Source organism: Sciurus carolinensis, chromosome 14 (genome assembly GCF_902686445.1).
Source record: "Sciurus carolinensis chromosome 14, mSciCar1.2, whole genome shotgun sequence".
In the NCBI taxonomy this organism is placed as follows: Eukaryota; Metazoa; Chordata; class Mammalia; order Rodentia; family Sciuridae; genus Sciurus; species Sciurus carolinensis.
The window spans coordinates 87342028-87355899 of NC_062226.1; the positions used below are offsets into that span (position 1 = coordinate 87342028).

At 35.5% G+C, this 13872-nt stretch overlaps 1 long non-coding RNA gene across 3 annotated transcripts in view; it reads right to left on the reverse strand.

Annotated features, from left to right (window-relative positions):
* LOC124964603 (uncharacterized) overlaps nucleotides 1-13872 on the reverse strand; it is a 95114-nt gene that overhangs the window by 61694 nt on the left and 19548 nt on the right. For all 3 annotated transcript variants that reach the window (XR_007105005.1, XR_007105003.1, XR_007105004.1), the window contains exon 3: nucleotides 881-991. This is a non-coding gene — a long non-coding RNA (uncharacterized LOC124964603). The remainder of the gene's footprint in view (nucleotides 1-880; nucleotides 992-13872) is intronic.

The following is a 13872-nucleotide window of genomic DNA, read 5'->3' on the forward strand; positions in this document are numbered from 1 at the left end:
TTAACTCTTAACTACATGCTTAAGAAATAAAAAAAAAAGCTCAATTCATTCTGGCTTTATAAGAAACCAGATCCCTGAAAAATGCCCCCTATATTTCTCTAACTCCTTTGAGAATCATGTGGATGCTCTATTCCCTGCCCTCCCTGTCCTTTCTATTAAATGAGATATTTGTGTTTTAAATGAAGACCATAGTTTGCCCATTACTAGTGGAAAAGAATCAAGGAGCATGCATTCCTCGTGTAATAAGAAATAAATCCCTTAAGCCTATAATTTGCTCCTACAGGTTTAAAATCTTGAGGTCCAAGAATGCATTTGCCATCAAGGAAGCTAATTCTGGGGCTGACTGGTTTTGCAGCTATGTATGTGGCCATTGTTTGTGCCAGGGAAATGTGAGGAGGGGCCCAGTGCTCTGTTCTTATAATGAACCTTATGTTTCTAAACACAGGTGTGTTTAGATGTAGACATCTGTGTCATTAAATGGGGGAGAGAAGAAGGCACACAATAGCAGGTCAGAAGTAGACCTGCTGGAAATGCAAGACGCTATTATTGTAGTAGCTCTTATCAACATCATCGTCATTTCTTTGATGACATATCATGGCACAGAGATGGTGGTGACAAATTGAATTATCTCATGCCTGTTTTCAACATGCCACTCTTCGTGGCAGGGCAGGGGAAAGGTATCTTGCCAGAATTCACCTATTGAAAAGTCATCCTACTGAAAAGTTGTCAGAGGGTTCCATTCCATACTATTATAATCTTTTCAATGTGATTCGTACCCCAACTTTGTATGTCTTCTCAGCTGTTTGATGTATGTGAATAAAAGAGTTCTTGAGAAACACTTGTTCCCTGAAGGTTCTGATGGGATGTCCTGGGAACTTACCAGAAATGTGCAGAGTGAGGAAAGGAAGGCTATCAGGTGAACCGTGGGCATTGTCCTGCTGTCCCCGCTGAATAGAGCATAAATGTGCTTGGTGTCTCAGTTACAGGATTCCTGCAATTCAGACATTTTAGGTATTCAAGACAGCACAAGCCTTATAACAATTGACATTCCTGGCCATTTCACAAGTACAGATGCTCTGAGAATTTAGATGCTTGTAGTTAGTTATATAGCACACTATAATTTGTACTTGTCCTATAATAGTGGATTTTTTAAATATGACAAAAGCATATTTTAATTTTAGTAAATGAAGTTAATTTTATTTTCATTTTTTATTAGAGCATTATAATTATACTTAGTATTTGGTTTATTTGACAAAATCATACGTGCAAGGAATTTGGTTTCAATCACTGTCCACCCGTCTCTTCCTCCCCTCTTCCCTCTCCCTATTCTTTCTCCTCAACTCTACTATTCTTCCTTTCACTCCTTTATTAGTTTATTTTTGGTTGCTACTTTCTACATATACATAAAGATGAAATTCTCTTTTTTACTTTTAATGCACTTTATTGAGGTATGATTGACATACAATAGGCTGTCTGCATTCAATGTATACAAACTGATAAATTTAGATAAGTATATACCCATAAAACCATCACCACAATCTATACAATATATCTTTCCATCACCCCCTCTTGCATTCTTTGATTTTTAATTACTTTTTTTTTTCAATAAGAACACTTAACAGGAAAGATAATCTTCGGCCAATTTTTAAGTATGCAACACAGCACTGCTGATGCTGTAGAGTAGATACTTAGGACTTATTCATCTGATGTAATTGACACTTTGCACAGTTTGACTAGTACCTCTCTATGTCCCTCTTCCTGCAGCCCCTGATAACCACCATTACACTCTCTGCTTCTGAGTTTGACCATTTAAGTTACATAAAAAATAAACATGATACCATATAATAATTATCCTGTGTGGGACTTTTTCACTTTGCATAATGTCCTCCAAGTTCAGCCATGTTGTCACAAATAGTAGGGTTTCCTTCTTTAATAATGCCAAATAGTATTTCATTGTATGCATAGACCACATTTTCTTTATTCATTCATGCCTCAATGGGTATTTAGATCACTATTGTGAATAATGCTGCAGTGAACAAAATTTGTTGCAAAATTCATTTTAAACTTTCAAACTTTTGCAAAAAAAATTACTATGGAAAGTTAATTTTAATAGATGCTTTAGATACATAAACACATTTGACTAAAACAATAACTTTTTTTTTCTAATTCTAAAATTCTGGGTAATATCATGTCTTGATAAGTTTTGAATGCTGTGGTGATATTTTACAAACTTCCTCAAACTTGGAGCTGGAGTTACCACTAATGCTCAGTTAATCTGACAAAACTGAGATGCAGAGAAATCAAGTGATGGGCCAGATCCACACAGCTAGTCAAGGCCTGGACTTGAATTCAGTTTCCAATGTGAGTCCATCGTCTCCATCATACCATGTGTATTGGTCAAGGTGCAACTAGAGAGGCAGAACTATTAGAGTGATAGGGAATAAGGGATTTTTATAGGGACAAGATTCTCCACAATCATGGGAGCTGGTAAAGAGGTCTTTAAAGGATGTTGTTTCTGTGCTTGGGGTGAACCTGAAGTAGCTGCATGACAGCAGGGATAATAAGGTAGATGTCAAGTTGTAAAGAATAAGAGTCAACTGGAATCCATGAGAACAAACTCCAATCTGCTTCTCTCCTCCCACCCCAAGCCTCAACAGTGTGAGTGACTTGTAATTCACTCATCTTTTTCACAAAACCACACACACACCCAGCCCAGGACACAGGACAGCAGGAGGAGGAGATGGGCAGAAGCTGAGATATCTTAGCCCACCAAGGGAAGCTCTGATCAACAGTCCTGTGGGGAGCCACAGTGGCACCAGGTACCCTGCACTGGCCTTGGGATACAATGACTATTGCTTCACTACTACCTTCCAAATCTCACTCAGATTTATCTTATGGCCAGCTCTAAGAACCAAACAACAAAGTGAAGTCTAATGAAATTAACACTATCACACCACATTACATTTTGTTGATATATTCATAGAATATATTTTTCCTTGGTTGTGTAGCCTTGAGTACTCAATTGCTCTGGATTGTTTTCTGACCATGTTGTGTTTACTGAGAGGAATTATATCACTTACATGTGAAAAGTGGAGTTGATCATACCTGCTGTGAAAATGAAGCTTCCAGTATTATGCATATCAGATAAATGAGAATTAGACAAAATTCAGAATACATTTGTTGTTACTATTTATATAACTATGTATTTGTGCAATTATTTATATAGGTATGAGTGTGAATGTGTTATATCTACCTACCTACCTATCTGTCTAATCACCTCTTTCTAAAAGAAGATAGTGCTACATAAAATTTAAGAAGAACAATTTTGAGGAGCACACAGATATCTAAAGACTGAGGGCTAGGAGACTGAGAAATTGGGGTAACTTCTGAGTTATTATTTCAACTACTAAACACCTGTCACTAATCTGAAAAGCTGAAAGAACTGGCAACTATAAGTTGTTTCTTCACTTTGACCTTTGGAGATTACCAAAGTAACTATAGATAGGAAATGCAGAAACAATAAACAAACATACATAAATTTGTTAAGATCTCAAACTTTCAGCTTCTGACTTCAAACACTTGTTAGAGTCTCTAGTCTGGTAGTTTGTTTTTCTTTTTTTTTCTTTTCTTTCTTTCTTTTTTTTTTTTTTTTTTTTTCTTCTCTTTCTAGGGGAAAAATACAAAGTTAGGACTAGGTAAATAAATGCTGAGATTTTGACACAATACACTAAGATTATAACAACCTTCTTTACCACCAACCCAGAAACAAAAGTTGGAACAAAGGGTTTCCATAACACTTGATAAAACATGGATTGTGGTTTTGGGCCTAGAATAACCAGATTCAATCTATTTATCCATTTGTTACATCTTAAGCATTACTTATTAGGGTTTGTGTTTCCTTTTCTGCAAAACGACTGTAACTTTATCTGCTTTCCTTGGAAGATGTAGGGTTGAATGTATTAACTCACATGTTGTCTTAGTCTGTTTCTTTCACTATAACAAAATACCTGAAACCAGGAAATTTATAAAAAAGGAAGTTCATTTGATTCATGGCTCTGGAGACTGGGAAATCCACAAGTATGGCACCAGCATCTGCCCAGAATCTGCTGAGGGTCTGTTGCTGTATTATAACATGGCGAGGACATCATATGGAGGAAGAGGGCCAGCGTACTAGTTTGGTTCTATCTTTCTCTTCTTATGTAGCCACAAATGACATCATGAGAGCACCACCCTTTTGAGCTTATCTTATCTGAATTAGTTCCCAAAATTCTGACCTCCAAATACAAATGACTGCAGATTAAATGTCCAACACATGAATTTGTGGGGGAAGCATTCAAATCGTAACTATGTCTACCTCCTAATCTTCCTTACCTAATAACTCCTCAGCTACCTTTGACTCCACCCATCTTATAATTTCCCAGGGATCATAAAATGACTGATATGTGTAAATTAGACCAGCACTAGGTACGGGGTCATATTAAATAGTGAAATCACCAGCTAAAAGCAAAAAAATGTGGCATTAAATACACTGAAGAGGAATTTGTTTATAGGATAAGAGTTGAAACATAAAGGTGGAGCTATGCTCCTGTGACCTCAACGGGGAAAGTGCTTGTTGGTACTTCACCGCTTTGCTCATTCAGGTTTGCAGATGTCTGCAAATATGCCAGGAGTATTGATTTGTGGACAAGAAATAAACATTAACAAATAGACATATTCACAAGTACTAAATCAGCAAACAATGACAATTGATCATATTGTGTCTAGTGAAGGCACAATCCATTTCTTTCCCCATCTCTCATCATGGATGAAGCCAGTTTTACAACGAAAGACCAAATTTATTTTGTCCACTCCTAAGCACTTATAGAAGACACATGTTCACTCCTTGAATTCTCCTTATTAATTAGTGAGATAAAAATATTTGCCATGTGTTCCCTTTATATTTATACAAGAATCATGGTTTTACCATTTTACAAGAAGATCCTTTAACTATTTAGTCTGAATAAAATTTTTAGCATGGCAATTTTATGTAATTCTGTGAAAACACCTTCTCAGAGAACATTCAGAACATGACTTTCAAGGCATCCCAATTCTTTTTAGGAGACCCTGTATTTGCAAATAAGATTAAGGAAACTTACATTTAAATTATGTGACTTGCTCAAGGTCACATAGGTAGAAAATTTTAGTTTGTTGTTAAAGCATAAAAAGACAGGAGTTTAACAAATTATAGATTCAGGAATTTCTGTGCAAATGATGAAGAAATCAGTCTCAATTGCCGTAAGAGTTAGAATCCTCTTCCACCTTTTTGTAACTAAGGAGAATGATGACTGTTTCTGGGTCTTGTTATGCAGATCAAAGGAAACGGGTTGGTTAGTGGGGATTAATGAATAGCCTCTATCCTGACTTACTTGATTTACATTGGAAAGGCAGTCACTATAAAATGAGAAAATAATGGATTTTTGGTAAAAGCTAGTGAAAGGGGTCAGCAAGGGCTAGATTGGGTTTGGGTACTTGGGAATGATGAGGAGGTGGGTGGGCAGTTTTCCTGTTGCCATGAATGGAACTTTAAGTAAACAGGAGACTGGGTGTTGGACTTTAAAAAGAAAATTCTAAAATTTAAGTACTTGTCTTGCTGGAGGGTTACTGACATCTAGTATTACCTAAATTAGGATCATATACTTTTTCAATGATGCAATGTTACCAGGTATCTTTGTGCGGTGACATGGAGGCCCCCTTTTCACCTTGGTTCTTGTGATCATGCCAAAAAGATTTCAGACATGTCTCTCAGAGTAGCAAGCATGCCTGTACTACGAATAAGAAGTGGGAAAAGGGGACACTCTCAAGGGAAAGACAGTGTCTTTCAGAGAGGAGAACAATGTACACCCATCCTGTCCTCTACCTTTAATGGGGGTCCTAGGGAAGTTTCCAGAGAATCTCACCAAGGTCTATCTCTTGACTTTTGACTGACAGCAGGACTTGTGGTTGACTTCAGACTTTCAAGGGCCACTGTGTGTAACAAGTCTAGGTCACTTTGGTTCATGCTGACTGATTCTAATTGGAACCTGTTCTTACAGATTTTCTGGTTAGTGGGAATTATCCTTATCTCCCTAAGCTCTGAGATCTGGTCTGTTTAAGGGAAACAAAATTCCCTACTTCAGGATAACTTGTTTTTCTTAACAGGATTTCAGGCTTGCATTTCTCCTGAAAATTATAGGTAATTTTCTACCTGAGGACTGTAACATAACCTGTGAATTTAAGCCAGAAGTGCTACAGGTAAATTGCTTTCTAAAAGAAAGCATGTGGAAATCAGCACAATTGGACCATTTTATAGAATTTATAGTCCCTTAAGCTTATGTTCTTACCATTCACATTTGTCTGTTTCCAATCAAGAGGATCCCAATAAGAAGAGTTGAAGGAACTCTGGCCTAGGATTCAAAGTTAACATGGGATGATAAAATTTTGGCCACTAATTCTTTAAGGAAGAACAATTTTCTCCAGCTAACTTTTATTATTTTTAATTCTCTTTCTGTTTTGGGGATTCAGAAAATGATAGCCAAAGTATGTCACCTTGGTTGTAGAGTACTTTGAAGAAAAGGACATTAGAAGGTCCAAGATGCATCCTCAGAACCATGGTCTGTCTCTCACCCCTCATTTTCCCCCGAAGTGAGTTATAGAAACTAGAATTCCTCTATCCCACAGTGGGTCCGAATCTAGAACCCTTCACCGTAAAAGCACAAGCCACAAAACCTAAAAGTAATCCTCTAATGTTCCTCCACACTTTTTTGTAACAGTTGGCCAGAAAGAAATTCCCCGATCTTAGAGTAGGCCTTAAGACCATCATTCCAGATGGTTCCTGCCCTATACCTGGAAGGAAAAAAATATTGCACAGAGAGGCCAAGATGATTCTGAACAGATAGGCATTACTGGTTTCCTCACTTAGTCTACTAACATTAGGTCACATCCTTTGTGCCCAATTGCATTTCTACATGACTTTCCATTGTTTATCAAACCTAAAGCTAAAAGTAGCCAGTTTTCCCTGGGTCTTTGGGTGTTCAATCAAGGTTCCCTCATATAATTTTTTTTCTTTTTTTAAAATTCATTCTAATTAGTTAAACATGACAGAATGCATTTTAACACATCATACATAAATGGAGTATCGCTTCTCATTCTTCTGGTTGTACATAATGTAGAATTACATTGGTCATGAAATCATATATGTACATAGGTTGATAATGTTTGATTCATTCTACTATTCTTCCTACCCCCATTCCCCCTCCCCTCCACTTACTCCCAGCTGCCTAATGCAAAGTACCTCTATTTTTCCCTAGCCCCACCCCCTTATTGTGAATTAGCATCTGCATATCAGAGAAAATATTCAGCCTTTGGTTTTTTGGGATTGGTTTATTTCACTCAGCATGATATTCTCCAGCTCCATCCATTTACCTACAAATGTCATAATTTTATTCTTCCTTAAGGCTGAGTAGTATTCCAATGTGCATATATGCCACATCTACTTTATCCCATCATCTGTTGAAGGACATCTAGGTTGGTTCCATAGTTTAGCTATTGTGAATTAAGCTGCTATAAATATTGATGTGACTATAGTATGCTGAATTTAAGTCCTTTGGGTATAAACCAAGGAGTGGGATAGGTGGGTCAAATGGTGGTTCCATTCCAAGTGTTCTGAGGAATCTCCACACTGCTTTTCAGATTGGTTGCATCAATTTATAGTCCCACCAGCAATTTATGAGTGTACCTTTTACCCCACATCCTTGCTAACATTTATTGTTGCTTGTATTCTTAATAATTGCCGTTCTGACTGGAATGAAATGAAATCTTAGGGTAGTTTTGACTTGCATTTCTCTAATTGCTAGAGATTTTGAAAAATTTTTCATATATTGTTGATCAATTGTATTTCTTCTGTGAAGTATCTGCTCAGTTTCTTAGCTTTATTGATAGGATTATTATTATTATTATTATTATTATGTTGAGTTTTTTGAGTTCTTTGTCTATCCTGCAGATTAATGCTCTATCTGAGGTACATGTGGTAAAGATTTTCTCCCGTTCTGTAGGCTCTCTCTTTACATTATTTATTTTTCCTTTGCTGAGAAGAAGCTTTTTAATTTTAATCCATCCCATTTATTAATTCTTGATTTTACTTCTTGCACATTAGAAGTCTTGTTAAGGAAGTCAGATCCTAAGATGACATGGTGAAGATCTGGGCCTACTTTTTCTTCTGTTAGGTGTAGGGTTGCTGGTCTGGTGCCTAAGTCTTTGATTCACTTTGAATTGAGTTTCGTGCATGTTGAGAGTTATATATGGATTTCCAATATTCCTGGCACCATTTCTTGAAGAGACTATCTTATTCCTGTGAATGTTTTGATGCCTTTGTCCAGTATGAGATAATTGTATTTATGTGAGTTTGGCTCTGTGTCTTCTATTCTGTACTATTAGTCTACGTGTCTGTTTTGGTGCCAAAACCATGACATTTTTGTTACTGCAACTCTGTAGTATAGTTTAAGGTCTGGTATTGTGATGCCTCCTGCTACACTTTTCTGAGAATTGCTTTGGCTATTCCAGGTCTCTTATTTTCCAAATGAATTTCATGATCACTTTTTCTAATTATATGAAGAATTGTTATTGGAATTTTAATAGTAATTGCATTGAATCTGTATAATGCTTTTGGTAGTGTGGTCATTTTGACAAATTAATTCTGCCTATACAAGAGCATGGGAGATCTTTCTATCTTCTAAGTTTTACTTCAATTTCTTTTTTAATGTTCTGTAGTTTTCATTGTAGAGGTCTTTTACCTCTTTTGTTAGATTGATTCCCAAGTATTTCAATTTTTTTTCGAGACAATTTTGAATGGGGTAATCTTCCTAACTTCTCTTTCAGTCGAGTCAACACTGATGTATAGTAACACAATTGATTTATGGTATTAATTTTATATCGTGCTACTTTGCTGAATTCATGTATGAGTCCTAGAAGTTTTATGGCTTAGTTTTTTGGGTCTTCTAAATATAAAATCATGTCTTCAGCAAATAGGAATAGTTTGAGTTTTTCTTTTCCCATTGGTATCTTTTTAATTTCTTTCTCCTGTCTAATTGCTCTGGCTAGAGTTTCCAGGACTATGTTGAATAGAAGTGGTGAAAAAGGGCATCCCTGTCTTGTTCCAGTTTTTAGAGGGAATGCTTTCAATTTTTCTCCATTTAGAATGATGTTGGCCTTGGGTTTAGCATAGATAGTCTTTACAATGTTGAGGTACGTTTCTACTATTCCTAGTTTTTCTAGTGTTTTGAACATAAAGGGATGTTGTATTTTGCCAAATGCTTTTTCTGCATCTATCAAGATAATAATATGATTCTTGTTTTTATGCCTATTGATGTGATGAATTACATTTATTCATTTCTGTATGTTGTACCAACCCCATTGATTGTGGTGCACTATCTTTTAAATATGTTTTTGTATTCAATTTGCCAGAATTTTATTGAGAATTTTTGAATCTATGTTCATCAGATATATTGGTCTGAAGTTTTCTTTCCTTGATGTGTCTTTGACTGGTTTGGGTATTGGAGTGATCTTAATAGAATGAGTTTGGAAGGATTCCCTCCTCTTCTATTTCTTGGAATACTTTGAGGATAATTGGTGTTAATTTTTCTTTGAAGGTGTTGTAGAACTCAGCTGAGTGTCCATCTGGTCCTGGGTTTTTCTTGGTTGGTAGGTTTTTGATGGCGTCTTCTCTTTCATTACTTGAAATTGATCTATTTAAATTGTGTATGTCCTCCTGATTCCGTTTGGGTAAGTCATATGCCTCTAGGAATCTGTCAATGTCTACAAGATTTTCTATTTTTGGAGTACAGATTTTCAAAATAGCTTCTGATTATCATTTGCATTTTAGTAGTGTCCATTGTGATGTTTCCTTTTTCATTACAAATTCAAAAATTTGAATTTTCTCTCTCCTCTTCATTAGTGTGGCTAAGGGCTTATCAATTTTGTTTATTTTTTCAAAGAACCAAACTTTTGTCAATTTTTGAATTTTTTTCTCTTGTTTCAATTTCACTGATTTCAGCTCTGATTTTAATTATTTCCTGTCTTCTACTACTTTGGGTGTTGGTTTGTTCTTCTTTGTCTAGGATGTTGAGATATAATATTAGGTCATTTATCTTTGACTTTTTATTATTTTAATGAATGAGCTCAATGCAATGAACTTTCCTCTTAGTACTGCTTTCATAGTGTCCCAGAGATTTTGAAATATTGTGTTGGTATTCTCATTTACCTCTACATATTTTTTTAAATCTCTTCCCTAAAGTCTTCTGCTATCCATACGTCATTGAGTAGAGTACTGTTTAATCTCCAGGTGTTGGAGTAGCTTCTGTTGTTTTTATCATGGATTTCTAATTTTATTCCATTATGAAATGATAGAATGCAGAGTATTATCTCTACTTTTTTGCATTTGCTAGGAATTGCTTTGTGGCATAACATATGGTCTATTTTAGTTAGGGATCCATGTGCTGCTGAGAAAAAAGTGTATTTGCTTGTTGATGGTTGGAATATTTTATAAATGTCTGTTAAGTCTAAATTATTGACTATATTATTGAGTTCTATAGTTTCCTTGTTCAATTTTTGTTTGGAAGATGTGTCCAGTGGTGAGAGGTGTGTTAATGTCACCCAGTATCATTGTGTTGTGGTCTATTTGATTCCTGAAATTGAGAAGAGTTTGTTTGATGTACATAGATTCTCCATTGTTTAGGGCATAAATATTTACAATTGTTATGGTTTGTTGATGTATGATTCTCTTAAGCAGTATGAAATGTCATTCTTTATCCCTTCTGCCTAACTTTAGCTCAAAGTATTATCTGATATGAGGTTGGAAATCCCGGCTTCTTTACTAGGTCCATGTGAGTGGTATGTTTTTTCCCATCCTTTCACCTTTGATCTGTGGATGTCTTTTCCTATGAGATGAGTCTCTTGAAGGCAGCATACTGTTGGGTCTTTTTTTTTTTTTTTAAATCCAGTCTGCCAGTCTATTGATTAATGAGTTTAGGCCATTAACATTCATTGAGATATGATTTGTATTCCCAGTCATTTTGGCTTATTTCTGGTTTTGATGTACTATTATTCTAGTGTATTTCCTCCCTTTTCTGGTTTTCACTTTTTCTTCATGAAATATCTTATTGAGTATATTTTATAGAGCAGGAATTCTGGTTGTAAATTCTTTCAACTTTCATTTATCATGAAAGGTTTTTATTTCATCATCAATTCTGAAGTTTATTTTGCTGGGTATAGTTTTTTTGGGCTGCATCCATTTTCTTTTTTTGGGCTGCATCCAATTTATTTCATTTCATATTACTTTAAGGTCTCCTAGCTTTGAGGGTCTGGGTTGAGAAATCAACTGAGATGAGGGTTGGTTTCCCTCTAAATTTATCCATCACTTTCTCTTGCAGGCTTTAAAATTCTATCATTCTCTATGTTAGCAATTTTCATAATAATATGACTTGGTGTAGGTCTGTGATACTTTTGTCTATTTGTGGTTCTATAAACCTCATGTATTTGATTTTCTGTTTCCTTCTTTGGATTTGGGAAATTTTCTGATATGATTTCTTTGAAAAGATTCTGCATTCCTTTTGTTTGTATTTCCAAGATTTCATCTATCCCAATAAATCTTAAATCTTTTTCACATTATCCCACATTTCTTGGAAGTTCTAATATCTTTTCTCCATGGTCAACTTTATTTTCAAGATTATATATTTTGTCTTTATTGCCTGAAATTTTGTCTTCCAAGTGATCTAGTCTGTTAGTGATATTTCAATTGAATTTTTAATTTGGTTTATTGATTCATTCATTTCAAGAATCTCTGCTTTATTTCTTTTTCAGAATCTTTATCTTTTTAGTGAAGTGATTTTTCACTTCTTGTATTTTCTCTCAAATTTCACTCCTTCTATCATCCTTTACCTCATAGATCATTTTATCTATGTATATTCTTTTTAAAAATTTGTTCTAATTATTTGTACATGACAGTAGAATGCATTTATACATTTTGATAGATCATGCATAAATAGAGTGTAATCTCTCATTTTTCTGATTATACATATTGCTTCTAAATTCCTTCTTGAACATTTCTTCCACTGTGGTGTCAATGGCTTCTGTTTTTAGAGTGTTTTAATGTGTTTGTTTGTTTTTAGAGTGTTTTAATGTGATTTGTTCCTTTGCTTTTTATGTTTTTTATGTGTCTATCCATCTAAAAGTATGGAGCTGAAGTAGTAGAGTTTCTACCCTCTGGACTTATAGATCTCTGAAGTTTTCTAGTGCCTCACCATTTAAGGGGGAACAAATAATAACAACAAACAATACAAAAAATATTCACCATTAAACCAAATAGTTACTGCTAAGATGTTTACAATGTTAATTGTCACAATAAACAGAAAGTATATGATCAGTCATTACCTATAATAAAAATGATAAGTTTGCAAAAGTGTTTACAATTTTGAATGGTGAACAGGGAGAGAACAGAAGTGATACGGGATGTGACAATTATGAGGGGAGGGAGAGAAGATAGAAGTAAAATATTAAAAGAAGAGTAAAAGAAAGAACAATAGATATTAGCAACTAGCAGAAGAAATGTGAGAAAGTGAATCAAGAGAAACAAGTTAGAGAAAAATATATATAAAGTAAAAATTTTAACAAATTAAAAATAAAAATAAATACAAAACAAACTGAAATATACTAATTAAATATCCTAGTCATCAAAAAACTGATCTGTGAAAAATAACTGGCTTCACAAATTCTAGAAATGAGAAAAAAATATGAATATCTATAAATGTCCATGAACCATTAATGTCACAGTTAAAGAGAGAAAAGATGAAAAAGAAAGGAAAATCATGATGAAAAGTTATAGAATTGTTTCCATTGGCATTCAAAAGGTTCTCAGATTCTTTTCTTAGCAGTGTTAGATAGAATCATCTGAAGCATGGTGTTCCACCCTCCAGGTGGATTGCTGGAGTGATAGAGGTAACCCCACAGGTGGAACTCCTGGGGGCAGGGTTTAGGCTTAAGTGGACTCCAGGTTTTTGCTTAATGCCAATTGGTCTGGATATTTTAAATCAGTGCATCTCCAGAGCCCAGAAATTGCTAGTCCACACTGGAAAACTGCACCCCAGTGATCTCTCCTGGGTTCTCATGTGGTGGAGGAGCCAAAGCTTAGTCCACTAGGTCACCTTTGGACCCCAGGTTTACCTGGTCTCAGATTCAGTCTTCAAACTCAATCTATCCCACTCCCATCCTTTTGAATTCCCAGCCAGATGTGTCCCTCCCAACCACTCTTGCAAGCAAAATTGGGGTTTGGGTGGGATCTAGGTGGGTTTCCATGACCAGTTGTACCCTGTGTAAACCTCTCTCCACATTTGATTTTCTCCTGTTCACTTAGGTACACTCTAGGCCATGCAGTGTGGGTTTATCTGGCCTGTATTTCAAGTCAAACTCAGGTTTGCTTTGAATTGGCTCCCTCAGCTGCCAGATCCCATGCCACAACTGCAGAATGGTTCCTTTCTCTGTCCTCCATACACTACTAGGAGAAATTGTGGCTTCTTTACCACACAAGGATATTGTGTAGCTCATCTTTCAGTTTAGTCAGTGTCTTTGATCTCTAAACTCTCCATACCCAGACACACAGTCTCATGAATTCCCATGTTAGCCTCCTGAAAATCTCAAATTACTCAAATGAGAATTAGCATCATGCATTATGCAATAGTGGAAATTTTTATTTTGTCTTCTTTAGTATCTCTAAATGTGCACAGTAGTCAATAATTTATAGTGCCTTTGTAAATTGACACAAACCTAACTATTAGGTAGATTATCAAGGCAAAGTAAAAAAACAAG